The sequence below is a fragment of the Hetaerina americana genome, unplaced genomic scaffold, assembly GCF_022747635.1.
Source record: "Hetaerina americana unplaced genomic scaffold, ioHetAmer1.1.p SCAF_9, whole genome shotgun sequence".
NCBI classification, from domain to species: domain Eukaryota; kingdom Metazoa; phylum Arthropoda; class Insecta; order Odonata; family Calopterygidae; genus Hetaerina; species Hetaerina americana.
The window spans coordinates 15376528-15401132 of record NW_027287538.1 but is presented as its reverse complement, the minus strand read 5'-3'; the positions used below and the strand labels follow the sequence as shown (position 1 = coordinate 15401132).

At 45.2% G+C, this 24605-nt stretch overlaps 27 non-coding genes and 3 pseudogenes across 27 annotated transcripts; all 30 read right to left on the bottom strand.

Annotated features, from left to right (window-relative positions):
• Positions 1–259: 259 nt before the first annotated feature.
• LOC139699176 (5S ribosomal RNA) lies at positions 260–358 on the bottom strand (annotated as a pseudogene).
• Positions 359–3915: 3557 nt separating this feature from the next.
• Positions 3916–4034, bottom strand: LOC139699342 (5S ribosomal RNA). Its single transcript, XR_011703228.1, has one exon. It is a non-coding gene; the product is annotated as a 5S ribosomal RNA (ribosomal RNA).
• Positions 4035–4423: 389 nt separating this feature from the next.
• On the bottom strand, positions 4424–4542 carry LOC139699341 (5S ribosomal RNA). The gene has a single exon (XR_011703227.1). It is a non-coding gene; the product is annotated as a 5S ribosomal RNA (ribosomal RNA).
• A 389-nt stretch (positions 4543–4931) lies between these two features.
• LOC139699340 (5S ribosomal RNA) lies at positions 4932–5050 on the bottom strand. Its single transcript, XR_011703226.1, has one exon. It is a non-coding gene; the product is annotated as a 5S ribosomal RNA (ribosomal RNA).
• Positions 5051–5439: 389 nt separating this feature from the next.
• LOC139699339 (5S ribosomal RNA) lies at positions 5440–5558 on the bottom strand. The gene has a single exon (XR_011703225.1). It is a non-coding gene; the product is annotated as a 5S ribosomal RNA (ribosomal RNA).
• Positions 5559–5957: 399 nt separating this feature from the next.
• Positions 5958–6056, bottom strand: LOC139699175 (5S ribosomal RNA; annotated as a pseudogene).
• Positions 6057–8572: 2516 nt separating this feature from the next.
• On the bottom strand, positions 8573–8691 carry LOC139699338 (5S ribosomal RNA). The gene has a single exon (XR_011703224.1). It is a non-coding gene; the product is annotated as a 5S ribosomal RNA (ribosomal RNA).
• A 389-nt stretch (positions 8692–9080) lies between these two features.
• LOC139699336 (5S ribosomal RNA) lies at positions 9081–9199 on the bottom strand. Its single transcript, XR_011703223.1, has one exon. It is a non-coding gene; the product is annotated as a 5S ribosomal RNA (ribosomal RNA).
• Positions 9200–9588: 389 nt separating this feature from the next.
• LOC139699608 (5S ribosomal RNA) lies at positions 9589–9707 on the bottom strand. The gene has a single exon (XR_011703480.1). It is a non-coding gene; the product is annotated as a 5S ribosomal RNA (ribosomal RNA).
• Positions 9708–10096: 389 nt separating this feature from the next.
• LOC139699335 (5S ribosomal RNA) lies at positions 10097–10215 on the bottom strand. The gene has a single exon (XR_011703222.1). It is a non-coding gene; the product is annotated as a 5S ribosomal RNA (ribosomal RNA).
• A 389-nt stretch (positions 10216–10604) lies between these two features.
• Positions 10605–10723, bottom strand: LOC139699334 (5S ribosomal RNA). Its single transcript, XR_011703221.1, has one exon. It is a non-coding gene; the product is annotated as a 5S ribosomal RNA (ribosomal RNA).
• A 389-nt stretch (positions 10724–11112) lies between these two features.
• LOC139699332 (5S ribosomal RNA) lies at positions 11113–11231 on the bottom strand. Its single transcript, XR_011703219.1, has one exon. It is a non-coding gene; the product is annotated as a 5S ribosomal RNA (ribosomal RNA).
• A 389-nt stretch (positions 11232–11620) lies between these two features.
• On the bottom strand, positions 11621–11739 carry LOC139699331 (5S ribosomal RNA). The gene has a single exon (XR_011703218.1). It is a non-coding gene; the product is annotated as a 5S ribosomal RNA (ribosomal RNA).
• Positions 11740–12128: 389 nt separating this feature from the next.
• Positions 12129–12247, bottom strand: LOC139699607 (5S ribosomal RNA). Its single transcript, XR_011703479.1, has one exon. It is a non-coding gene; the product is annotated as a 5S ribosomal RNA (ribosomal RNA).
• A 389-nt stretch (positions 12248–12636) lies between these two features.
• Positions 12637–12755, bottom strand: LOC139699330 (5S ribosomal RNA). The gene has a single exon (XR_011703217.1). It is a non-coding gene; the product is annotated as a 5S ribosomal RNA (ribosomal RNA).
• A 389-nt stretch (positions 12756–13144) lies between these two features.
• Positions 13145–13263, bottom strand: LOC139699329 (5S ribosomal RNA). The gene has a single exon (XR_011703216.1). It is a non-coding gene; the product is annotated as a 5S ribosomal RNA (ribosomal RNA).
• Positions 13264–13652: 389 nt separating this feature from the next.
• Positions 13653–13771, bottom strand: LOC139699328 (5S ribosomal RNA). The gene has a single exon (XR_011703215.1). It is a non-coding gene; the product is annotated as a 5S ribosomal RNA (ribosomal RNA).
• A 389-nt stretch (positions 13772–14160) lies between these two features.
• On the bottom strand, positions 14161–14279 carry LOC139699681 (5S ribosomal RNA). The gene has a single exon (XR_011703549.1). It is a non-coding gene; the product is annotated as a 5S ribosomal RNA (ribosomal RNA).
• A 399-nt stretch (positions 14280–14678) lies between these two features.
• On the bottom strand, positions 14679–14777 carry LOC139699174 (5S ribosomal RNA; annotated as a pseudogene).
• A 4398-nt stretch (positions 14778–19175) lies between these two features.
• Positions 19176–19294, bottom strand: LOC139699136 (5S ribosomal RNA). The gene has a single exon (XR_011703062.1). It is a non-coding gene; the product is annotated as a 5S ribosomal RNA (ribosomal RNA).
• A 376-nt stretch (positions 19295–19670) lies between these two features.
• Positions 19671–19789, bottom strand: LOC139699327 (5S ribosomal RNA). The gene has a single exon (XR_011703214.1). It is a non-coding gene; the product is annotated as a 5S ribosomal RNA (ribosomal RNA).
• A 389-nt stretch (positions 19790–20178) lies between these two features.
• On the bottom strand, positions 20179–20297 carry LOC139699606 (5S ribosomal RNA). The gene has a single exon (XR_011703478.1). It is a non-coding gene; the product is annotated as a 5S ribosomal RNA (ribosomal RNA).
• Positions 20298–20686: 389 nt separating this feature from the next.
• On the bottom strand, positions 20687–20805 carry LOC139699685 (5S ribosomal RNA). The gene has a single exon (XR_011703552.1). It is a non-coding gene; the product is annotated as a 5S ribosomal RNA (ribosomal RNA).
• Positions 20806–21194: 389 nt separating this feature from the next.
• Positions 21195–21313, bottom strand: LOC139699326 (5S ribosomal RNA). The gene has a single exon (XR_011703213.1). It is a non-coding gene; the product is annotated as a 5S ribosomal RNA (ribosomal RNA).
• Positions 21314–21702: 389 nt separating this feature from the next.
• Positions 21703–21821, bottom strand: LOC139699325 (5S ribosomal RNA). The gene has a single exon (XR_011703212.1). It is a non-coding gene; the product is annotated as a 5S ribosomal RNA (ribosomal RNA).
• A 389-nt stretch (positions 21822–22210) lies between these two features.
• On the bottom strand, positions 22211–22329 carry LOC139699324 (5S ribosomal RNA). The gene has a single exon (XR_011703211.1). It is a non-coding gene; the product is annotated as a 5S ribosomal RNA (ribosomal RNA).
• Positions 22330–22718: 389 nt separating this feature from the next.
• Positions 22719–22837, bottom strand: LOC139699323 (5S ribosomal RNA). Its single transcript, XR_011703210.1, has one exon. It is a non-coding gene; the product is annotated as a 5S ribosomal RNA (ribosomal RNA).
• Positions 22838–23226: 389 nt separating this feature from the next.
• On the bottom strand, positions 23227–23345 carry LOC139699320 (5S ribosomal RNA). The gene has a single exon (XR_011703208.1). It is a non-coding gene; the product is annotated as a 5S ribosomal RNA (ribosomal RNA).
• Positions 23346–23734: 389 nt separating this feature from the next.
• LOC139699144 (5S ribosomal RNA) lies at positions 23735–23853 on the bottom strand. The gene has a single exon (XR_011703070.1). It is a non-coding gene; the product is annotated as a 5S ribosomal RNA (ribosomal RNA).
• Positions 23854–24242: 389 nt separating this feature from the next.
• LOC139699319 (5S ribosomal RNA) lies at positions 24243–24361 on the bottom strand. The gene has a single exon (XR_011703207.1). It is a non-coding gene; the product is annotated as a 5S ribosomal RNA (ribosomal RNA).
• Positions 24362–24605: the final 244 nt, after the last annotated feature.

The window sequence follows — 24605 nt, the reverse complement described above, 5'->3', positions numbered from 1 at the left end:
ACGGAGGTAATTTGCCATCTCAAAACGAACTTTGGATAAATGTGGAAGAGATACGGGTTACTACAGCACCAATGCATTGCCCCAAGAGAGCTGGTCGCATCTAGATGAAATGGAATGGTGTCAAAAGGGAACATACCAATTCAAAATCACGCATGCAATGTCGGGCATTGCAAAATAAATTATTTGAAAAAAATTAAAAACATCAGAGAATGCCTCAAAATACGTTCGTTTCGGAAAAAAAATATTGAAAGCCAACGGCACCCGGTGTTCCCAGGCGGTCACCCATCCAAGTACTATCCGGGCCCGATGCTGCTTAACTTCGGTGATCGGACGAGAACCGGTGTATTCAGCGTGGTATTTTTTTTTTTTTATTGCATGTATTTCCATTCACAGACATAGTTATTTAACACCATGTGCACCATCTTAAGCGTGCATAAGACCACAGATTGAACATTTTCACAATTGAACAATTCTAAACAAAGGATGATATAAGTATGAACCACTTATGAACTATAAGCATTCGGAAAGTGTTCACCGTCACATAACTTAGGGAACATTTTCCTTACTTGAATTAACAATACAAGATCCTTTATAGGGAACAAAATGATTACAATGAAATCAAGCCAATTATAAATAGTCAAATTTTTTTTAAACATCCCCTTTGCGTCTTTTTTTCACAGTTAAACATTAATGATACATTGTTTACATTATTATCTGCTCTTATTTATTGAACGTATTCCCTTTATTCACATACTTGTTATCGGTAATATATTTCCTTGCATACATGACAGTTTACATTGAGTCCAAGACCAATTTTCTTTAAACTTGTTATTCTTTCATGACTTCTTTTTTTACCATTTGTTCTACTTTCTTCCAATATGGCTGTAATCGGCCCGGTAGGTTTTTGCTCTCTTTTTTCACTTGTTCCCACCAACTTTCTATATCTATTTTAACCCACTTGTGTACCGTAAGAAGGTGCTGTCCAATCAGCCAGCACATTGTTTCCATTTTCACGCGGGGAAAGATGTTGAAATCCAGAATCATCATATTCCTATTTCCTATCTCCTTTTCTCCAAAGGTGTTTAATTCTCTAAATGTTCTTTTTATTAGGCACCACCTCCTCCTTGAGATGGTGCATTCGAACACCCTGTGGTCTTGTGTGTCGGCTTTGTCACAGTATTCGCATTCGTTCCTGCTTGTTAGATACATGTTTTGTTTCACTTGCTGGGTGGTCACTATATAGTTTGCGAATAGGAATAGGACGCTCTTTGTCCTTAGGGTCATGGCTATTTCGTTGATGTTCTTCCACACTCTCTTCCAATTTACCGATAGGATGTGCTTTTCGATGTTGATTCGGTGGTTGTCGTCGCTTCTGAGTTGTCGGTAAAGGCACTTGGTGGTGGCTGTCACTCCTCTCGGCATCTTTTCTACTAAGTCCTTAACTTTCCTGATAGTTTTCATCAGCAGTCTATCCTGCCCTGGTGCACCCCATGCCGCCTTTAGCAGATCTTTTGAATGTTGACAGTCGTCGGATAGGATGTTTATTACTGTCTTTGCATAGAGTGCCAGGGCTTTGTCCCGCACGTCGATCAGCCCTAGGCCCCCCTTCCCCTTGGGTAGACAGGCCTGGCTCTTTGCTACTCTTAGCAAATGCCCTCCCCAAAGGTATTGCGTTGCTATTTTCGTCAATAGAGCCCCATGTTTTTCTGGCAACGGGAAAATCAGTGCGGCGTACCATGCCTTGGATAATAACAATGCGTTTATCGCAAGGACTTTCTGATGTATGTTTAGGTCCCTGTCTCTCAATTGCGCTAATGTTCCTTTTATCATTCTCGTTGCCTTTTCCCATACTGCGTTTGTCGTCTCCGTGGAAGTCCTACTCCATGGAATGCCCAGAATGTCCATCGAGGTCACCTCTTTCCATTCACTGGTCGCGGTGAAGTCGGCGTCTTTTATTGTCAAGGCCTTTGTCTTTTCCATGTTTACTTTTTGCCCGCTTTCCTCCTCATATTCCTTTAATGATTTCCCTATTACATGAATTTCCGCTTGATCTTGGGCGAAGATCGTTACGTCGTCCGCATAAGCCACCGCGGACACTTTTCCGTTCCCCGCCGGGATTCCTTTAATGTTTCTGCGAAGACTATGTAGCAGGGGCTCCAGTGATATAGAGAACAGAAGCATCGAAAGCGGACAGCCTTGTCTGATTGATCTTCTCACGGGGAACGACTTTGTTTCGGCCCCCGCGCTCAATTTTACTTTCGACGTGATGTTGTTCGTGAACATTTTTATTGTATTCAAAAACTTTTCGGGGAATCCCATCCTCTTTAATGTGTTCAATACGTGGTTTATGTTCACCCTGTCGAAAGCCTTCTCAATATCTACCGCTACCAGTTTAAGGCCCGCGCCCTGCCTGCTCTCGTGGCTCGCGATTGCGTCTCTGATCGTTGTCAGCGCCGTTACAATGTTCCTCCCCTTTCCTACTATGTGTTGGTCTGGCCCGATTATCTTTTCCACGGCTTCGTTGAGTCTGGTTTTAACGATTTTAGCTACTACCTTGTAATCGGCGTTGAGGAGGGTGATGGGTCTGTAGTCATTTAGGCTCCTTGGCTCTTTTCTTTTCGGCACTAGGACAATTTTCCCCTCTCTTTGGGTCGTGGTGAGGGTGCCATTTTGGAGGATGTTCTCTATCGCTGGAATGATTAAATCCTTCAGCTCTTCCCAGAATTCTACGTAGAATTCAAAAGGGATACCGTCGGTACCCGGGGACCTCCCCTTGGGGAGCCATCTCATAGCATCCTCGCACTCCTCCCTTGTGATTCTTTCCGCCATCCTCTCTGCCACCTCCACTGGCAGTTGGGGGAGTGGCGTGAGATTTTCTGTCTCTTCCTTGAGTGATGTGTCCTCCCCAGAAAGGAGAGTCTCAAAATGGTGGCATACATGCTCTATGATTTCTCTCTCTTCTTTTAACCTCGTTCCGTTCTCGTTCAAAATGCCGTTTTTGAGTAAGTTGTTGGCGCAATCCTTTAACCTCCTCCCCAGATAATACACCGAGGCATGTTCTTCTGGCAAACATATTTTGCTTCTGTGCCATGTTGATATTTTCGCCCTTTCCTCTTCCATTCCGAAGATTTTCCTTTTTAGTTCTTTTATCTCCCCCCAGTTGCTCCGTTCCCTTTCTCTCGTCTTTAGGCTCTCCTCGAGCGCTTCTCTGTAAAAAGCCATGGTTTCCCTGATTTCTTCGGCTCTCTCCCTGTGCAGTTGTGCGAAAAGGTTTCTTATTTTTACTTTGGAGTTTTCCCACCTTTCGCTTGGATCCAATCCTCTCCAGCTTTCCTCCCATCGCTGGATGTTTTCTTTCAGTATGGCTCTGGTGTCTTTCTCATATAGCAGCTCGACGTTCATCCTCCACTCCTTTTTCCTTGGCTGATGCCTCGTCCTGCTTTGGGATCCATCGACCGATATAATAACTGCGCAGTGGTCGGAGCATGCCACTGGAAGAACCGCATAGGAGGATATGGCCGTTGGCAATTTCCACCACTCTCGAGTCAACTATTTTAGCAATATCAAGCCCGCAAACACTTGCAACGACGCGACACGACGTCTATTTTCTTGCCCACGGCTTGCATACATCGGGCCGTCCACGACCATACTATATGATGGCGGGAGACGGAGGTAATTTGCCATCTCAAAACGAACTTTGGATAAATGTGGAAGAGATACGGGTTACTACAGCACCAATGCATTGCCCCAAGAGAGCTGGTCGCATCTAGATGAAATGGAATGGTGTCAAAAGGGAACATACCAATTCAAAATCACGCATGCAATGTCTGGCATTGCAAAATAAATTATTTGAAAAAAATTTAAAACATCAGAGAATGCCTCAAAATACGTTCGTTTCGGAAAAAAAATATTGAAAGCCAACGGCACCCGGTGTTCCCAGGCGGTCACCCATCCAAGTACTATCCGGGCCCGATGCTGCTTAACTTCGGTGATCGGACGAGAACCGGTGTATTCAGCGTGGTATGGCCGTTGGCAATTTCCACCACTCTCGAGTCAACTATTTTAGCAATATCAAGCCCGCAAACACTTGCAACGACGCGACACGACGTCTATTTTCTTGCCCACGGCTTGCATACATCGGGCCGTCCACGACCATACTATATGATGGCGGGAGACGGAGGTAATTTGCCATCTCAAAACGAACTTTGGATAAATGTGGAAGAGATACGGGTTACTACAGCACCAATGCATTGCCCCAAGAGAGCTGGTCGCATCTAGATGAAATGGAATGGTGTCAAAAGGGAACATACCAATTCAAAATCACGCATGCAATGTCTGGCATTGCAAAATAAATTATTTGAAAAAAATTAAAAACATCAGAGAATGCCTCAAAATACGTTCGTTTCGGAAAAAAAATATTGAAAGCCAACGGCACCCGGTGTTCCCAGGCGGTCACCCATCCAAGTACTATCCGGGCCCGATGCTGCTTAACTTCGGTGATCGGACGAGAACCGGTGTATTCAGCGTGGTATGGCCGTTGGCATTTTCCACCACTCTCGAGTCAACTATTTTAGCAATATCAAGCCCGCAAACACTTGCAACGACGCGACACGACGTCTATTTTCTTGCCCACGGCTTGCATACATCGGGCCGTCCACGACCATACTATATGATGGCGGGAGACGGAGGTAATTTGCCATCTCAAAACGAACTTTGGATAAATGTGGAAGAGATACGGGTTACTACAGCACCAATGCATTGCCCCAAGAGAGCTGGTCGCATCTAGATGAAATGGAATGGTGTCAAAAGGGAACATACCAATTCAAAATCACGCATGCAATGTCTGGCATTGCAAAATAAATTATTTGAAAAAAATTTAAAACATCAGAGAATGCCTCAAAATACGTTCGTTTCGGAAAAAAAATATTGAAAGCCAACGGCACCCGGTGTTCCCAGGCGGTCACCCATCCAAGTACTATCCGGGCCCGATGCTGCTTAACTTCGGTGATCGGACGAGAACCGGTGTATTCAGCGTGGTATGGCCGTTGGCAATTTCCACCACTCTCGAGTCAACTATTTTAGCAATATCAAGCCCGCAAACACTTGCAACGACGCGACACGACGTCTATTTTCTTGCCCACGGCTTGCATACATCGGGCCGTCCACGACCATACTATATGATGGCGGGAGACGGAGGTAATTTGCCATCTCAAAACGAACTTTGGATAAATGTGGAAGAGATACGGGTTACTACAGCACCAATGCATTGCCCCAAGAGAGCTGGTCGCATCTAGATGAAATGGAATGGTGTCAAAAGGGAACATACCAATTCAAAATCACGCATGCAATGTCTGGCATTGCAAAATAAATTATTTGAAAAAAATTAAAAACATCAGAGAATGCCTCAAAATACGTTCGTTTCGGAAAAAAAATATTGAAAGCCAACGGCACCCGGTGTTCCCAGGCGGTCACCCATCCAAGTACTATCCGGGCCCGATGCTGCTTAACTTCGGTGATCGGACGAGAACCGGTGTATTCAGCGTGGTATGGCCGTTGGCAATTTCCACCACTCTCGAGTCAACTATTTTAGCAATATCAAGCCCGCAAACACTTGCAACGACGCGACACGACGTCTATTTTCTTGCCCACGGCTTGCATACATCGGGCCGTCCACGACCATACTATATGATGGCGGGAGACGGAGGTAATTTGCCATCTCAAAACGAACTTTGGATAAATGTGGAAGAGATACGGGTTACTACAGCACCAATGCATTGCCCCAAGAGAGCTGGTCGCATCTAGATGAAATGGAATGGTGTCAAAAGGGAACATACCAATTCAAAATCACGCATGCAATGTCGGGCATTGCAAAATAAATTATTTGAAAAAAATTAAAAACATCAGAGAATGCCTCAAAATACGTTCGTTTCGGAAAAAAAATATTGAAAGCCAACGGCACCCGGTGTTCCCAGGCGGTCACCCATCCAAGTACTATCCGGGCCCGATGCTGCTTAACTTCGGTGATCGGACGAGAACCGGTGTATTCAGCGTGGTATTTTTTTTTTTTTTTTTTTTTTTTATTGCATGTATTTCCATTCACAGACATAGTTATTTAACACCATGTGCACCATCTTAAGCGTGCATAAGACCACAGATTGAACATTTTCACAATTGAACAATTCTAAACAAAGGATGATATAAGTATGAACCACTTATGAACTATAAGCATTCGGAAAGTGTTCACCGTCACATAACTTAGGGAACATTTTCCTTACTTGAATTAACAATACAAGATCCTTTATAGGGAACAAAATGATTACAATGAAATCAAGCCAATTATAAATAGTCAAATTTTTTTTTAAACATCCCCTTTGCGTCTTTTTTTCACAGTTAAACATTAATGATACATTGTTTACATTATTATCTGCTCTTATTTATTGAACGTATTCCCTTTATTCACATACTTGTTATCGGTAATATATTTCCTTGCATACATGACAGTTTACATTGAGTCCAAGACCAATTTTCTTTAAACTTGTTATTCTTTCATGACTTCTTTTTTTACCATTTGTTCTACTTTCTTCCAATATGGCTGTAATCGGCCCGGTAGGTTTTTGCTCTCTTTTTTCACTTGTTCCCACCAACTTTCTATATCTATTTTAACCCACTTGTGTACCGTAAGAAGGTGCTGTCCAATCAGCCAGCACATTGTTTCCATTTTCACGCGGGGAAAGATGTTGAAATCCAGAATCATCATATTCCTATTTCCTATCTCCTTTTCTCCAAAGGTGTTTAATTCTCTAAATGTTCTTTTTATTAGGCACCACCTCCTCCTTGAGATGGTGCATTCGAACACCCTGTGGTCTTGTGTGTCGGCTTTGTCACAGTATTCGCATTCGTTCCTGCTTGTTAGATACATGTTTTGTTTCACTTGCTGGGTGGTCACTATATAGTTTGCGAATAGGAATAGGACGCTCTTTGTCCTTAGGGTCATGGCTATTTCGTTGATGTTCTTCCACACTCTCTTCCAATTTACCGATAGGATGTGCTTTTCGATGTTGATTCGGTGGTTGTCGTCGCTTCTGAGTTGTCGGTAAAGGCACTTGGTGGTGGCTGTCACTCCTCTCGGCATCTTTTCTACTAAGTCCTTAACTTTCCTGATAGTTTTCATCAGCAGTCTATCCTGCCCTGGTGCACCCCATGCCGCCTTTAGCAGATCTTTTGAATGTTGACAGTCGTCGGATAGGATGTTTATTACTGTCTTTGCATAGAGTGCCAGGGCTTTGTCCCGCACGTCGATCAGCCCTAGGCCCCCCTTCCCCTTGGGTAGACAGGCCTGGCTCTTTGCTACTCTTAGCAAATGCCCTCCCCAAAGGTATTGCGTTGCTATTTTCGTCAATAGAGCCCCATGTTTTTCTGGCAACGGGAAAATCAGTGCGGCGTACCATGCCTTGGATAATAACAATGCGTTTATCGCAAGGACTTTCTGATGTATGTTTAGGTCCCTGTCTCTCAATTGCGCTAATGTTCCTTTTATCATTCTCGTTGCCTTTTCCCATACTGCGTTTGTCGTCTCCGTGGAAGTCCTACTCCATGGAATGCCCAGAATGTCCATCGAGGTCACCTCTTTCCATTCACTGGTCGCGGTGAAGTCGGCGTCTTTTATTGTCAAGGCCTTTGTCTTTTCCATGTTTACTTTTTGCCCGCTTTCCTCCTCATATTCCTTTAATGATTTCCCTATTACATGAATTTCCGCTTGATCTTGGGCGAAGATCGTTACGTCGTCCGCATAAGCCACCGCGGACACTTTTCCGTTCCCCGCCGGGATTCCTTTAATGTTTCTGCGAAGACTATGTAGCAGGGGCTCCAGTGATATAGAGAACAGAAGCATCGAAAGCGGACAGCCTTGTCTGATTGATCTTCTCACGGGGAACGACTTTGTTTCGGCCCCCGCGCTCAATTTTACTTTCGACGTGATGTTGTTCGTGAACATTTTTATTGTATTCAAAAACTTTTCGGGGAATCCCATCCTCTTTAATGTGTTCAATACGTGGTTTATGTTCACCCTGTCGAAAGCCTTCTCAATATCTACCGCTACCAGTTTAAGGCCCGCGCCCTGCCTGCTCTCGTGGCTCGCGATTGCGTCTCTGATCGTTGTCAGCGCCGTTACTATGGCCGTTGGCAATTTCCACCACTCTCGAGTCAACTATTTTAGCAATATCAAGCCCGCAAACACTTGCAACGACGCGACACGACGTCTATTTTCTTGCCCACGGCTTGCATACATCGGGCCGTCCACGACCATACTATATGATGGCGGGAGACGGAGGTAATTTGCCATCTCAAAACGAACTTTGGATAAATGTGGAAGAGATACGGGTTACTACAGCACCAATGCATTGCCCCAAGAGAGCTGGTCGCATCTAGATGAAATGGAATGGTGTCAAAAGGGAACATACCAATTCAAAATCACGCATGCAATGTCTGGCATTGCAAAATAAATTATTTGAAAAAAATTAAAAACATCAGAGAATGCCTCAAAATACGTTCGTTTCGGAAAAAAAATATTGAAAGCCAACGGCACCCGGTGTTCCCAGGCGGTCACCCATCCAAGTACTATCCGGGCCCGATGCTGCTTAACTTCGGTGATCGGACGAGAACCGGTGTATTCAGCGTGGTATGGCCGTTGGCAATTTCCACCACTCTCGAGTCAACTATTTTAGCAATATCAAGCCCGCAAACACTTGCAACGACGCGACACGACGTCTATTTTCTTGCCCACGGCTTGCATACATCGGGCCGTCCACGACCATACTATATGATGGCGGGAGACGGAGGTAATTTGCCATCTCAAAACGAACTTTGGATAAATGTGGAAGAGATACGGGTTACTACAGCACCAATGCATTGCCCCAAGAGAGCTGGTCGCATCTAGATGAAATGGAATGGTGTCAAAAGGGAACATACCAATTCAAAATCACGCATGCAATGTCTGGCATTGCAAAATAAATTATTTGAAAAAAATTTAAAACATCAGAGAATGCCTCAAAATACGTTCGTTTCGGAAAAAAAATATTGAAAGCCAACGGCACCCGGTGTTCCCAGGCGGTCACCCATCCAAGTACTATCCGGGCCCGATGCTGCTTAACTTCGGTGATCGGACGAGAACCGGTGTATTCAGCGTGGTATGGCCGTTGGCAATTTCCACCACTCTCGAGTCAACTATTTTAGCAATATCAAGCCCGCAAACACTTGCAACGACGCGACACGACGTCTATTTTCTTGCCCACGGCTTGCATACGTCGGGCCGTCCACGACCATACTATATGATGGCGGGAGACGGAGGTAATTTGCCATCTCAAAACGAACTTTGGATAAATGTGGAAGAGATACGGGTTACTACAGCACCAATGCATTGCCCCAAGAGAGCTGGTCGCATCTAGATGAAATGGAATGGTGTCAAAAGGGAACATACCAATTCAAAATCACGCATGCAATGTCTGGCATTGCAAAATAAATTATTTGAAAAAAATTAAAAACATCAGAGAATGCCTCAAAATACGTTCGTTTCGGAAAAAAAATATTGAAAGCCAACGGCACCCGGTGTTCCCAGGCGGTCACCCATCCAAGTACTATCCGGGCCCGATGCTGCTTAACTTCGGTGATCGGACGAGAACCGGTGAATTCAGCGTGGTATGGCCGTTGGCAATTTCCACCACTCTCGAGTCAACTATTTTAGCAATATCAAGCCCGCAAACACTTGCAACGACGCGACACGACGTCTATTTTCTTGCCCACGGCTTGCATACATCGGGCCGTCCACGACCATACTATATGATGGCGGGAGACGGAGGTAATTTGCCATCTCAAAACGAACTTTGGATAAATGTGGAAGAGATACGGGTTACTACAGCACCAATGCATTGCCCCAAGAGAGCTGGTCGCATCTAGATGAAATGGAATGGTGTCAAAAGGGAACATACCAATTCAAAATCACGCATGCAATGTCTGGCATTGCAAAATAAATTATTTGAAAAAAATTAAAAACATCAGAGAATGCCTCAAAATACGTTCGTTTCGGAAAAAAAATATTGAAAGCCAACGGCACCCGGTGTTCCCAGGCGGTCACCCATCCAAGTACTATCCGGGCCCGATGCTGCTTAACTTCGGTGATCGGACGAGAACCGGTGTATTCAGCGTGGTATGGCCGTTGGCAATTTCCACCACTCTCGAGTCAACTATTTTAGCAATATCAAGCCCGCAAACACTTGCAACGACGCGACACGACGTCTATTTTCTTGCCCACGGCTTGCATACATCGGGCCGTCCACGACCATACTATATGATGGCGGGAGACGGAGGTAATTTGCCATCTCAAAACGAACTTTGGATAAATGTGGAAGAGATACGGGTTACTACAGCACCAATGCATTGCCCCAAGAGAGCTGGTCGCATCTAGATGAAATGGAATGGTGTCAAAAGGGAACATACCAATTCAAAATCACGCATGCAATGTCTGGCATTGCAAAATAAATTATTTGAAAAAAATTTAAAACATCAGAGAATGCCTCAAAATACGTTCGTTTCGGAAAAAAAATATTGAAAGCCAACGGCACCCGGTGTTCCCAGGCGGTCACCCATCCAAGTACTATCCGGGCCCGATGCTGCTTAACTTCGGTGATCGGACGAGAACCGGTGTATTCAGCGTGGTATGGCCGTTGGCAATTTCCACCACTCTCGAGTCAACTATTTTAGCAATATCAAGCCCGCAAACACTTGCAACGACGCGACACGACGTCTATTTTCTTGCCCACGGCTTGCATACATCGGGCCGTCCACGACCATACTATATGATGGCGGGAGACGGAGGTAATTTGCCATCTCAAAACGAACTTTGGATAAATGTGGAAGAGATACGGGTTACTACAGCACCAATGCATTGCCCCAAGAGAGCTGGTCGCATCTAGATGAAATGGAATGGTGTCAAAAGGGAACATACCAATTCAAAATCACGCATGCAATGTCTGGCATTGCAAAATAAATTATTTGAAAAAAATTAAAAACATCAGAGAATGCCTCAAAATACGTTCGTTTCGGAAAAAAAATATTGAAAGCCAACGGCACCCGGTGTTCCCAGGCGGTCACCCATCCAAGTACTATCCGGGCCCGATGCTGCTTAACTTCGGTGATCGGACGAGAACCGGTGTATTCAGCGTGGTATGGCCGTTGGCATTTTCCACCACTCTCGAGTCAACTATTTTAGCAATATCAAGCCCGCAAACACTTGCAACGACGCGACACGACGTCTATTTTCTTGCCCACGGCTTGCATACATCGGGCCGTCCACGACCATACTATATGATGGCGGGAGACGGAGGTAATTTGCCATCTCAAAACGAACTTTGGATAAATGTGGAAGAGATACGGGTTACTACAGCACCAATGCATTGCCCCAAGAGAGCTGGTCGCATCTAGATGAAATGGAATGGTGTCAAAAGGGAACATACCAATTCAAAATCACGCATGCAATGTCTGGCATTGCAAAATAAATTATTTGAAAAAAATTAAAAACATCAGAGAATGCCTCAAAATACGTTCGTTTCGGAAAAAAAATATTGAAAGCCAACGGCACCCGGTGTTCCCAGGCGGTCACCCATCCAAGTACTATCCGGGCCCGATGCTGCTTAACTTCGGTGATCGGACGAGAACCGGTGTATTCAGCGTGGTATGGCCGTTGGCAATTTCCACCACTCTCGAGTCAACTATTTTAGCAATATCAAGCCCGCAAACACTTGCAACGACGCGACACGACGTCTATTTTCTTGCCCACGGCTTGCATACGTCGGGCCGTCCACGACCATACTATATGATGGCGGGAGACGGAGGTAATTTGCCATCTCAAAACGAACTTTGGATAAATGTGGAAGAGATACGGGTTACTACAGCACCAATGCATTGCCCCAAGAGAGCTGGTCGCATCTAGATGAAATGGAATGGTGTCAAAAGGGAACATACCAATTCAAAATCACGCATGCAATGTCTGGCATTGCAAAATAAATTATTTGAAAAAAATTAAAAACATCAGAGAATGCCTCAAAATACGTTCGTTTCGGAAAAAAAATATTGAAAGCCAACGGCACCCGGTGTTCCCAGGCGGTCACCCATCCAAGTACTATCCGGGCCCGATGCTGCTTAACTTCGGTGATCGGACGAGAACCGGTGAATTCAGCGTGGTATGGCCGTTGGCAATTTCCACCACTCTCGAGTCAACTATTTTAGCAATATCAAGCCCGCAAACACTTGCAACGACGCGACACGACGTCTATTTTCTTGCCCACGGCTTGCATACATCGGGCCGTCCACGACCATACTATATGATGGCGGGAGACGGAGGTAATTTGCCATCTCAAAACGAACTTTGGATAAATGTGGAAGAGATACGGGTTACTACAGCACCAATGCATTGCCCCAAGAGAGCTGGTCGCATCTAGATGAAATGGAATGGTGTCAAAAGGGAACATACCAATTCAAAATCACGCATGCAATGTCTGGCATTGCAAAATAAATTATTTGAAAAAAATTAAAAACATCAGAGAATGCCTCAAAATACGTTCGTTTCGGAAAAAAAATATTGAAAGCCAACGGCACCCGGTGTTCCCAGGCGGTCACCCATCCAAGTACTATCCGGGCCCGATGCTGCTTAACTTCGGTGATCGGACGAGAACCGGTGTATTCAGCGTGGTATGGCCGTTGGCAATTTCCACCACTCTCGAGTCAACTATTTTAGCAATATCAAGCCCGCAAACACTTGCAACGACGCGACACGACGTCTATTTTCTTGCCCACGGCTTGCATACATCGGGCCGTCCACGACCATACTATATGATGGCGGGAGACGGAGGTAATTTGCCATCTCAAAACGAACTTTGGATAAATGTGGAAGAGATACGGGTTACTACAGCACCAATGCATTGCCCCAAGAGAGCTGGTCGCATCTAGATGAAATGGAATGGTGTCAAAAGGGAACATACCAATTCAAAATCACGCATGCAATGTCTGGCATTGCAAAATAAATTATTTGAAAAAAATTTAAAACATCAGAGAATGCCTCAAAATACGTTCGTTTCGGAAAAAAAATATTGAAAGCCAACGGCACCCGGTGTTCCCAGGCGGTCACCCATCCAAGTACTATCCGGGCCCGATGCTGCTTAACTTCGGTGATCGGACGAGAACCGGTGTATTCAGCGTGGTATGGCCGTTGGCAATTTCCACCACTCTCGAGTCAACTATTTTAGCAATATCAAGCCCGCAAACACTTGCAACGACGCGACACGACGTCTATTTTCTTGCCCACGGCTTGCATACATCGGGCCGTCCACGACCATACTATATGATGGCGGGAGACGGAGGTAATTTGCCATCTCAAAACGAACTTTGGATAAATGTGGAAGAGATACGGGTTACTACAGCACCAATGCATTGCCCCAAGAGAGCTGGTCGCATCTAGATGAAATGGAATGGTGTCAAAAGGGAACATACCAATTCAAAATCACGCATGCAATGTCTGGCATTGCAAAATAAATTATTTGAAAAAAATTAAAAACATCAGAGAATGCCTCAAAATACGTTCGTTTCGGAAAAAAAATATTGAAAGCCAACGGCACCCGGTGTTCCCAGGCGGTCACCCATCCAAGTACTATCCGGGCCCGATGCTGCTTAACTTCGGTGATCGGACGAGAACCGGTGTATTCAGCGTGGTATGGCCGTTGGCATTTTCCACCACTCTCGAGTCAACTATTTTAGCAATATCAAGCCCGCAAACACTTGCAACGACGCGACACGACGTCTATTTTCTTGCCCACGGCTTGCATACATCGGGCCGTCCACGACCATACTATATGATGGCGGGAGACGGAGGTAATTTGCCATCTCAAAACGAACTTTGGATAAATGTGGAAGAGATACGGGTTACTACAGCACCAATACATTGCCCCAAGAGAGCTGGTCGCATCTAGATGAAATGGAATGGTGTCAAAAGGGAACATACCAATTCAAAATCACGCATGCAATGTCTGGCATTGCAAAATAAATTATTTGAAAAAAATTAAAAACATCAGAGAATGCCTCAAAATACGTTCGTTTCGGAAAAAAAATATTGAAAGCCAACGGCACCCGGTGTTCCCAGGCGGTCACCCATCCAAGTACTATCCGGGCCCGATGCTGCTTAACTTCGGTGATCGGACGAGAACCGGTGTATTCAGCGTGGTTTGGCCGTTGGCATTTTCCAACACTCTCGAGTCAACTATTTTAGCAATATCAAGCCCGCAAACACTTGCAACGACGCGACACGACGTCTATTTTCTTGCCCACGGCTTGCATACATCGGGCCGTCCACGACCATACTATATGATGGCGGGAGACGGAGGTAATTTGCCATCTCAAAACGAACTTTGGATAAATGTGGAAGAGATACGGGTTACTACAGCACCAATGCATTGCCCCAAGAGAGCTGGTCGCATCTAGATGAAATGGAATGGTGTCAAAAGGGAACATACCAATTCAAAATCACGCATGCAATGTCTGGCATTGCAAAATAAATTATTTGAAAAAAATTTAAAACATCAGAGAATGCCTCAAAATACGTTCGTTTCGGAAAAAAAATATTGAAAGCCAACGGCACCCGGTGTTCCCAGGCGGTCACCCATCCAAGTACTATCCGGGCCCGATGCTGCTTAACTTCGGTGATCGGACGAGAACCGGTGTATTCAGCGTGGTATTTTTTTTTTTTTTTTTTTATTGCATGTATTTCCATTCACAGACATAGTTATTTAACACCATGTGCACCATCTTAAGCGTGCATAAGACCACAGATTGAACATTTTCACAATTGAACAATTCTAAACAAAGGATGATATAAGTATGAACCACTTATGAACTATAAGCATTCGGAAAGTGTTCACCGTCACATAACTTAGGGAACATTTTCCTTACTTGAATTAACAATACAAGATCCTTTATAGGGAACAAAATGATTACAATGAAATCAAGCCAATTATAAATAGTCAAATTTTTTTTAAACATCCCCTTTGCGTCTTTTTTTCACAGTTAAACATTAATGATACATTGTTTACATTATTATCTGCTCTTATTTATTGAACGTATTCCCTTTATTCACATACTTGTTATCGGTAATATATTTCCTTGCATACATGACAGTTTACATTGAGTCCAAGACCAATTTTCTTTAAACTTGTTATTCTTTCATGACTTCTTTTTTTACCATTTGTTCTACTTTCTTCCAATATGGCTGTAATCGGCCCGGTAGGTTTTTGCTCTCTTTTTTCACTTGTTCCCACCAACTTTCTATATCTATTTTAACCCACTTGTGTACCGTAAGAAGGTGCTGTCCAATCAGCCAGCACATTGTTTCCATTTTCACGCGGGGAAAGATGTTGAAATCCAGAATCATCATATTCCTATTTCCTATCTCCTTTTCTCCAAAGGTGTTTAATTCTCTAAATGTTCTTTTTATTAGGCACCACCTCCTCCTTGAGATGGTGCATTCGAACACCCTGTGGTCTTGTGTGTCGGCTTTGTCACAGTATTCGCATTCGTTCCTGCTTGTTAGATACATGTTTTGTTTCACTTGCTGGGTGGTCACTATATAGTTTGCGAATAGGAATAGGACGCTCTTTGTCCTTAGGGTCATGGCTATTTCGTTGATGTTCTTCCACACTCTCTTCCAATTTACCGATAGGATGTGCTTTTCGATGTTGATTCGGTGGTTGTCGTCGCTTCTGAGTTGTCGGTAAAGGCACTTGGTGGTGGCTGTCACTCCTCTCGGCATCTTTTCTACTAAGTCCTTAACTTTCCTGATAGTTTTCATCAGCAGTCTATCCTGCCCTGGTGCACCCCATGCCGCCTTTAGCAGATCTTTTGAATGTTGACAGTCGTCGGATAGGATGTTTATTACTGTCTTTGCATAGAGTGCCAGGGCTTTGTCCCGCACGTCGATCAGCCCTAGGCCCCCCTTCCCCTTGGGTAGACAGGCCTGGCTCTTTGCTACTCTTAGCAAATGCCCTCCCCAAAGGTATTGCGTTGCTATTTTCGTCAATAGAGCCCCATGTTTTTCTGGCAACGGGAAAATCAGTGCGGCGTACCATGCCTTGGATAATAACAATGCGTTTATCGCAAGGACTTTCTGATGTATGTTTAGGTCCCTGTCTCTCAATTGCGCTAATGTTCCTTTTATCATTCTCGTTGCCTTTTCCCATACTGCGTTTGTCGTCTCCGTGGAAGTCCTACTCCATGGAATGCCCAGAATGTCCATCGAGGTCACCTCTTTCCATTCACTGGTCGCGGTGAAGTCGGCGTCTTTTATTGTCAAGGCCTTTGTCTTTTCCATGTTTACTTTTTGCCCGCTTTCCTCCTCATATTCCTTTAATGATTTCCCTATTACATGAATTTCCGCTTGATCTTGGGCGAAGATCGTTACGTCGTCCGCATAAGCCACCGCGGACACTTTTCCGTTCCCCGCCGGGATTCCTTTAATGTTTCTGCGAAGACTATGTAGCAGGGGCTCCAGTGATATAGAGAACAGAAGCATCGAAAGCGGACAGCCTTGTCTGATTGATCTTCTCACGGGGAACGACTTTGTTTCGGCCCCCGCGCTCAATTTTACTTTCGACGTGATGTTGTTCGTGAACATTTTTATTGTATTCAAAAACTTTTCGGGGAATCCCATCCTCTTTAATGTGTTCAATACGTGGTTTATGTTCACCCTGTCGAAAGCCTTCTCAATATCTACCGCTACCAGTTTAAGGCCCGCGCCCTGCCTGCTCTCGTGGCTCGCGATTGCGTCTCTGATCGTTGTCAGCGCCGTTACAATGTTCCTCCCCTTTCCTACTATGTGTTGGTCTGGCCCGATTATCTTTTCCACGGCTTCGTTGAGTCTGGTTTTAACGATTTTAGCTACTACCTTGTAATCGGCGTTGAGGAGGGTGATGGGTCTGTAGTCATTTAGGCTCCTTGGCTCTTTTCTTTTCGGCACTAGGACAATTTTCCCCTCTCTTTGGGTCGTGGTGAGGGTGCCATTTTGGAGGATGTTCTCTATCGCTGGAATGATTAAATCCTTCAGCTCTTCCCAGAATTCTACGTAGAATTCAAAAGGGATACCGTCGGTACCCGGGGACCTCCCCTTGGGGAGCCATCTCATAGCATCCTCGCACTCCTCCCTTGTGATTCTTTCCGCCATCCTCTCTGCCACCTCCACTGGCAGTTGGGGGAGTGGCGTGAGATTTTCTGTCTCTTCCTTGAGTGATGTGTCCTCCCCAGAAAGGAGAGTCTCAAAATGGTGGCATACATGCTCTATGATTTCTCTCTCTTCTTTTAACCTCGTTCCGTTCTCGTTCAAAATGCCGTTTTTGAGTAAGTTGTTGGCGCAATCCTTTAACCTCCTCCCCAGATAATACACCGAGGCATGTTCTTCTGGCAAACATATTTTGCTTCTGTGCCATGTTGATATTTTCGCCCTTTCCTCTTCCATTCCGAAGATTTTCCTTTTTAGTTCTTTTATCTCCCCCCAGTTGCTCCGTTCCCTTTCTCTCGTCTTTAGGCTCTCCTCGAGCGCTTCTCTGTAAAAAGCCATGGTTTCCCTGATTTCTTCGGCTCTCTCCCTGTGCAGTTGTGCGAAAAGGTTTCTTATTTTTACTTTGGAGTTTTCCCACCTTTCGCTTGGATCCAATCCTCTCCAGCTTTCCTCCCATCGCTGGATGTTTTCTTTCAGTATGGCTCTGGTGTCTTTCTCATATAGCAGCTCGACGTTCATCCTCCACTCCTTTTTCCTTGGCTGATGCCTCGTCCTGCTTTGGGATCCATCGACCGATATAATAACTGCGCAGTGGTCGGAGCATGCCACTGGAAGAACCGCATAGGAGGATATATGGGTTTTCAAGTCGTAGGATGCGTAAAAGCGGTCCTGCCTTGTTGCCCATTTGTCGCCGTAGATGGTGTACGGAAGGTTATCTTTTGTGCTTGTTAATCTGTTTGCGTCAGTGGCTCTGAGGTTTTTAACTATCGATTTTAGGGGACCACACAGTGGGTATTTTGCTCCTCCTCCATCGTTGTTTTGGCTATCTTCCTCGTCTATGATTGCGTTAAAATCACCCCCTAACAGTGCCATTCCTTGGAAGTCGCTCAGCAGGGGCAGGAGGTCCCGCGAGTAAAATTCCCTCCTCTCCTGAAGTTTCCTGGTGCCGGCCGGGCCGTACACATTTATTATCCTTATCCCAAGGATCGTCATGGCCATCGCCCTCCCGGATGGTAGCATTGTCATTTTTTCTCCGGTGATGTTTCTTTTTAACATGATCGCAGTGCCTCTTTCCCGCTCTTGGTTGTTTATATAGATCTCCGCCGGGCCCGTTTCCCAATGTACACTCACCATGACCTCTTGCAATAGTAGGATGTCCAGGTCTTCTCTTTTAAATAGGTCGAATACTTTTTCTATTCTGTTTTTACTTGTAACCCCACATACATTAAGCGTGCCTATTCTCAATTTTGGGTTCAATGTGTAATTCATTGGGATTCCGGATTCGGGGTTCCCATTTGCTTCCCCTTATCATTCCCTGTATTTTTTGCATCCCTTTTCCATTTGGCTTCCTTCATATATGCGTACCTCACCGCTATCTCCTGGAGTCCGACGCTTAGGCTGTTCTTTCCTTTGTCCTTCTTCTTCGTCTTCTGTCTCTGCTCGGTCGTTTCCGCCTTGCCCGGCCGTTGGCATTTTCCACCACTCTCGAGTCAACTATTTTAGCAATATCAAGCCCGCAAACACTTGCAACGACGCGACACGACGTCTATTTTCTTGCCCACGGCTTGCATACGTCGGGCCGTCCACGACCATACTATATGATGGCGGGAGACGGAGGTAATTTGCCATCTCAAAACGAACTTTGGATAAATGTGGAAGAGATACGGGTTACTACAGTACCAATGCATTGCCCCAAGAGAGCTGGTCGCATCTAGATGAAATGGAATGGTGTCAAAAGGGAACATACCAATTCAAAATCACGCATGCAATGTCTAACGAACGGCATTGCAAAATAAATTATTTGAAAAAAATTAAAAACATCAGAGAATGCCTCAAAAAAATTTCGTTTCGGAAAAAAAATATTGAAAGCCAACGGCACCCGGTGTTCCCAGGCGGTCACCCATCCAAGTGCTATCCGGGCCCGATGCTGCTTAACTTCGGTGATCGGACGAGAACCGGTGTATTCAGCGTGGTATGGCCGTTGGCAATTTCCACCACTCTCGAGTCAACTATTTTAGCAATATCAAGCCCGCAAACACTTGTAACGACGCCTATTTTCTTGCCCACGGCTTGCATATAGTACATCGGGCCGTCCACGACCATATGATGGCGGGAGACGGAGGTAATTTGCCATCTTAAAACGAACTTTGGATAAATGTGGAAGATTACGATACTACAGCACCAATACATTGCCCCAAGAGAGCTGGTCGCATCTAGATGAAATGGAATGGTGTCAAAAGGGAACATACCAATTCAAAATCACGCATGCAATGTCTGGCATTGCAAAATAAATTATTTGAAAAAAATTAAAAACATCAGAGAATGCCTCAAAATACGTTCGTTTCGGAAAAAAAATATTGAAAGCCAACGGCACCCGGTGTTCCCAGGCGGTCACCCATCCAAGTACTATCCGGGCCCGATGCTGCTTAACTTCGGTGATCGGACGAGAACCGGTGTATTCAGCGTGGTATGGCCGTTGGCAATTTCCACCACTCTCGAGTCAACTATTTTAGCAATATCAAGCCCGCAAACACTTGCAACGACGCGACACGACGTCTATTTTCTTGCCCACGGCTTGCATACATCGGGCCGTCCACGACCATACTATATGATGGCGGGAGACGGAGGTAATTTGCCATCTCAAAACGAACTTTGGATAAATGTGGAAGAGATACGGGTTACTACAGCACCAATGCATTGCCCCAAGAGAGCTGGTCGCATCTAGATGAAATGGAATGGTGTCAAAAGGGAACATACCAATTCAAAATCACGCATGCAATGTCTGGCATTGCAAAATAAATTATTTGAAAAAAATTAAAAACCTCAGAGAATGCCTCAAAATACGTTCGTTTCGGAAAAAAAATATTGAAAGCCAACGGCACCCGGTGTTCCCAGGCGGTCACCCATCCAAGTACTATCCGGGCCCGATGCTGCTTAACTTCGGTGATCGGACGAGAACCGGTGAATTCAGCGTGGTATGGCCGTTGGCAATTTCCACCACTCTCGAGTCAACTATTTTAGCAATATCAAGCCCGCAAACACTTGCAACGACGCGACACGACGTCTATTTTCTTGCCCACGGCTTGCATACATCGGGCCGTCCACGACCATACTATATGATGGCGGGAGACGGAGGTAATTTGCCATCTCAAAACGAACTTTGGATAAATGTGGAAGAGATACGGGTTACTACAGCACCAATGCATTGCCCCAAGAGAGCTGGTCGCATCTAGATGAAATGGAATGGTGTCAAAAGGGAACATACCAATTCAAAATCACGCATGCAATGTCTGGCATTGCAAAATAAATTATTTGAAAAAAATTAAAAACATCAGAGAATGCCTCAAAATACGTTCGTTTCGGAAAAAAAATATTGAAAGCCAACGGCACCCGGTGTTCCCAGGCGGTCACCCATCCAAGTACTATCCGGGCCCGATGCTGCTTAACTTCGGTGATCGGACGAGAACCGGTGTATTCAGCGTGGTATGGCCGATGGCAATTTCCACCACTCTCGAGTCAACTATTTTAGCAATATCAAGCCCGCAAACACTTGCAACGACGCGACACGACGTCTATTTTCTTGCCCACGGCTTGCATACATCGGGCCGTCCACGACCATACTATATGATGGCGGGAGACGGAGGTAATTTGCCATCTCAAAACGAACTTTGGATAAATGTGGAAGAGATACGGGTTACTACAGCACCAATGCATTGCCCCAAGAGAGCTGGTCGCATCTAGATGAAATGGAATGGTGTCAAAAGGGAACATACCAATTCAAAATCACGCATGCAATGTCTGGCATTGCAAAATAAATTATTTGAAAAAAATTAAAAACATCAGAGAATGCCTCAAAATACGTTCGTTTCGGAAAAAAAATATTGAAAGCCAACGGCACCCGGTGTTCCCAGGCGGTCACCCATCCAAGTACTATCCGGGCCCGATGCTGCTTAACTTCGGTGATCGGACGAGAACCGGTGTATTCAGCGTGGTATGGCCGTTGGCATTTTCCACCACTCTCGAGTCAACTATTTTAGCAATATCAAGCCCGCAAACACTTGCAACGACGCGACACGACGTCTATTTTCTTGCCCACGGCTTGCATACATCGGGCCGTCCACGACCATACTATATGATGGCGGGAGACGGAGGTAATTTGCCATCTCAAAACGAACTTTGGATAAATGTGGAAGAGATACGGGTTACTACAGCACCAATGCATTGCCCCAAGAGAGCTGGTCGCATCTAGATGAAATGGAATGGTGTCAAAAGGGAACATACCAATTCAAAATCACGCATGCAATGTCTGGCATTGCAAAATAAATTATTTGAAAAAAATTAAAAACATCAGAGAATGCCTCAAAATACGTTCGTTTCGGAAAAAAAATATTGAAAGCCAACGGCACCCGGTGTTCCCAGGCGGTCACCCATCCAAGTACTATCCGGGCCCGATGCTGCTTAACTTCGGTGATCGGACGAGAACCGGTGTATTCAGCGTGGTATGGCCGTTGGCAATTTCCACCACTCTCGAGTCAACTATTTTAGCAATATCAAGCCCGCAAACACTTGCAACGACGCGACACGACGTCTATTTTCTTGCCCACGGCTTGCATACATCGGGCCGTCCACGACCATACTATATGATGGCGGGAGACGGAGGTAATTTGCCATCTCAAAACGAACTTTGGATAAATGTGGAAGAGATACGGGTTACTACAGCACCAATGCATTGCCCCAAGAGAGCTGGTCGCATCTAGATGAAATGGAATGGTGTCAAAAGGGAACATACCAATTCAAAATCACGCATGCAATGTCTGGCATTGCAAAATAAATTATTTGAAAAAAATTTAAAACATCAGAGAATGCCTCAAAATACGTTCGTTTCGGAAAAAAAATATTGAAAGCCAACGGCACCCGGTGTTCCCAGGCGGTCACCCATCCAAGTACTATCCGGGCCCGATGCTGCTTAACTTCGGTGATCGGACGAGAACCGGTGTATTCAGCGTGGTATGGCCGTTGGCAATTTCCACCACTCTCGAGTCAACTATTTTAGCAATATCAAGCCCGCAAACACTTGCAACGACGCGACACGACGTCTATTTTCTTGCCCACGGCTTGCATACATCGGGCCGTCCACGACCATACTATATGATGGCGGGAGACGGAGGTAATTTGCCATCTCAAAACGAACTTTGGATAAATGTGGAAGAGATACGGGTTACTACAGCACCAATGCATTGCCCCAAGAGAGCTGGTCGCATCTAGATGAAATGGAATGGTGTCAAAAGGGAACATACCAATTCAAAATCACGCATGCAATGTCTGGCATTGCAAAATAAATTATTTGAAAAAAATTTAAAACATCAGAGAATGCCTCAAAATACGTTCGTTTCGGAAAAAAAATATTGAAAGCCAACGGCACCCGGTGTTCCCAGGCGGTCACCCATCCAAGTACTATCCGGGCCCGATGCTGCTTAACTTCGGTGATCGGACGAGAACCGGTGTATTCAGCGTGGTATGGCCGTTGGCATTTTCCACCACTCTCGAGTCAACTATTTTAGCAATATCAAGCCCGCAAACACTTGCAACGACGCGACACGACGTCTATTTTCTTGCCCACGGCTTGCATACATCGGGCCGTCCACGACCATACTATATGATGGCGGGAGACGGAGGTAATTTGCCATCTCAAAACGAACTTTGGATAAATGTGGAAGAGATACGGGTTACTACAGCACCAATGCATTGCCCCAAGAGAGCTGGTCGCATCTAGATGAAATGGAATGGTGTCAAAAGGGAACATACCAATTCAAAATCACGCATGCAATGTCTGGCATTGCAAAATAAATTATTTGAAAAAAATTAAAAACATCAGAGAATGCCTCAAAATACGTTCGTTTCGGAAAAAAAATATTGAAAGCCAACGGCACCCGGTGTTCCCAGGCGGTCACCCATCCAAGTACTATCCGGGCCCGATGCTGCTTAACTTCGGTGATCGGACGAGAACCGGTGTATTCAGCGTGGTATGGCCGTTGGCATTTTCCACCACTCTCGAGTCAACTATTTTAGCAATATCAAGCCCGCAAACACTTGCAACGACGCGACACGACGTCTATTTTCTTGCCCACGGCTTGCATACATCGGGCCGTCCACGACCATACTATATGATGGCGGGAGACGGAGGTAATTTGCCATCTCAAAACGAACTTTGGATAAATGTGGAAGAGATACGGGTTACTACAGCACCAATGCATTGCCCCAAGAGAGCTGGTCGCATCTAGATGAAATGGAATGGTGTCAAAAGGGAACATACCAATTCAAAATCACGCATGCAATGTCTGGCATTGCAAAATAAATTATTTGAAAAAAATTAAAAACATCAGAGAATGCCTCAAAATACGTTCGTTTCGGAAAAAAAATATTGAAAGCCAACGGTACCCGGTGTTCCCAGGCGGTCACCCATCCAAGTATTATCCGGGCCCGATGCTGCTTAACTTCGGTGATCGGACGAGAACCGGTGTATTCAGCGTGGTATGGCCGTTGGCAATTTCCACCACTCTCGAGTCAACTATTTTAGCAATATCAAGCCCGCAAACACTTGCAACGACGCGACACGACGTCTATTTTCTTGCCCACGGCTTGCATACATCGGGCCGTCCACGACCATACTATATGATGGCGGGAGACGGAGGTAATTTGCCATCTCAAAACGAACTTTGGATAAATGTGGAAGAGATACGGGTTACTACAGCACCAATGCATTGCCCCAAGAGAGCTGGTCGCATCTAGATGAAATGGAATGGTGTCAAAAGGGAACATACCAATTCAAAATCACGCATGCAATGTCTGGCATTGCAAAATAAATTATTTGAAAAAAATTTAAAACATCAGAGAATGCCTCAAAATACGTTCGTTTCGGAAAAAAAATATTGAAAGCCAACGGCACCCGGTGTTCCCAGGCGGTCACCCATCCAAGTACTATCCGGGCCCGATGCTGCTTAACTTCGGTGATCGGACGAGAACCGGTGTATTCAGCGTGGTATGGCCGTTGGCAATTTCCACCACTCTCGAGTCAACTATTTTAGCAATATCAAGCCCGCAAACACTTGCAACGACGCGACACGACGTCTATTTTCTTGCCCACGGCTTGCATACATCGGGCCGTCCACGACCATACTATATGATGGCGGGAGACGGAGGTAATTTGCCATCTCAAAACGAACTTTGGATAAATGTGGAAGAGATACGGGTTACTACAGCACCAATGCATTGCCCCAAGAGAGCTGGTCGCATCTAG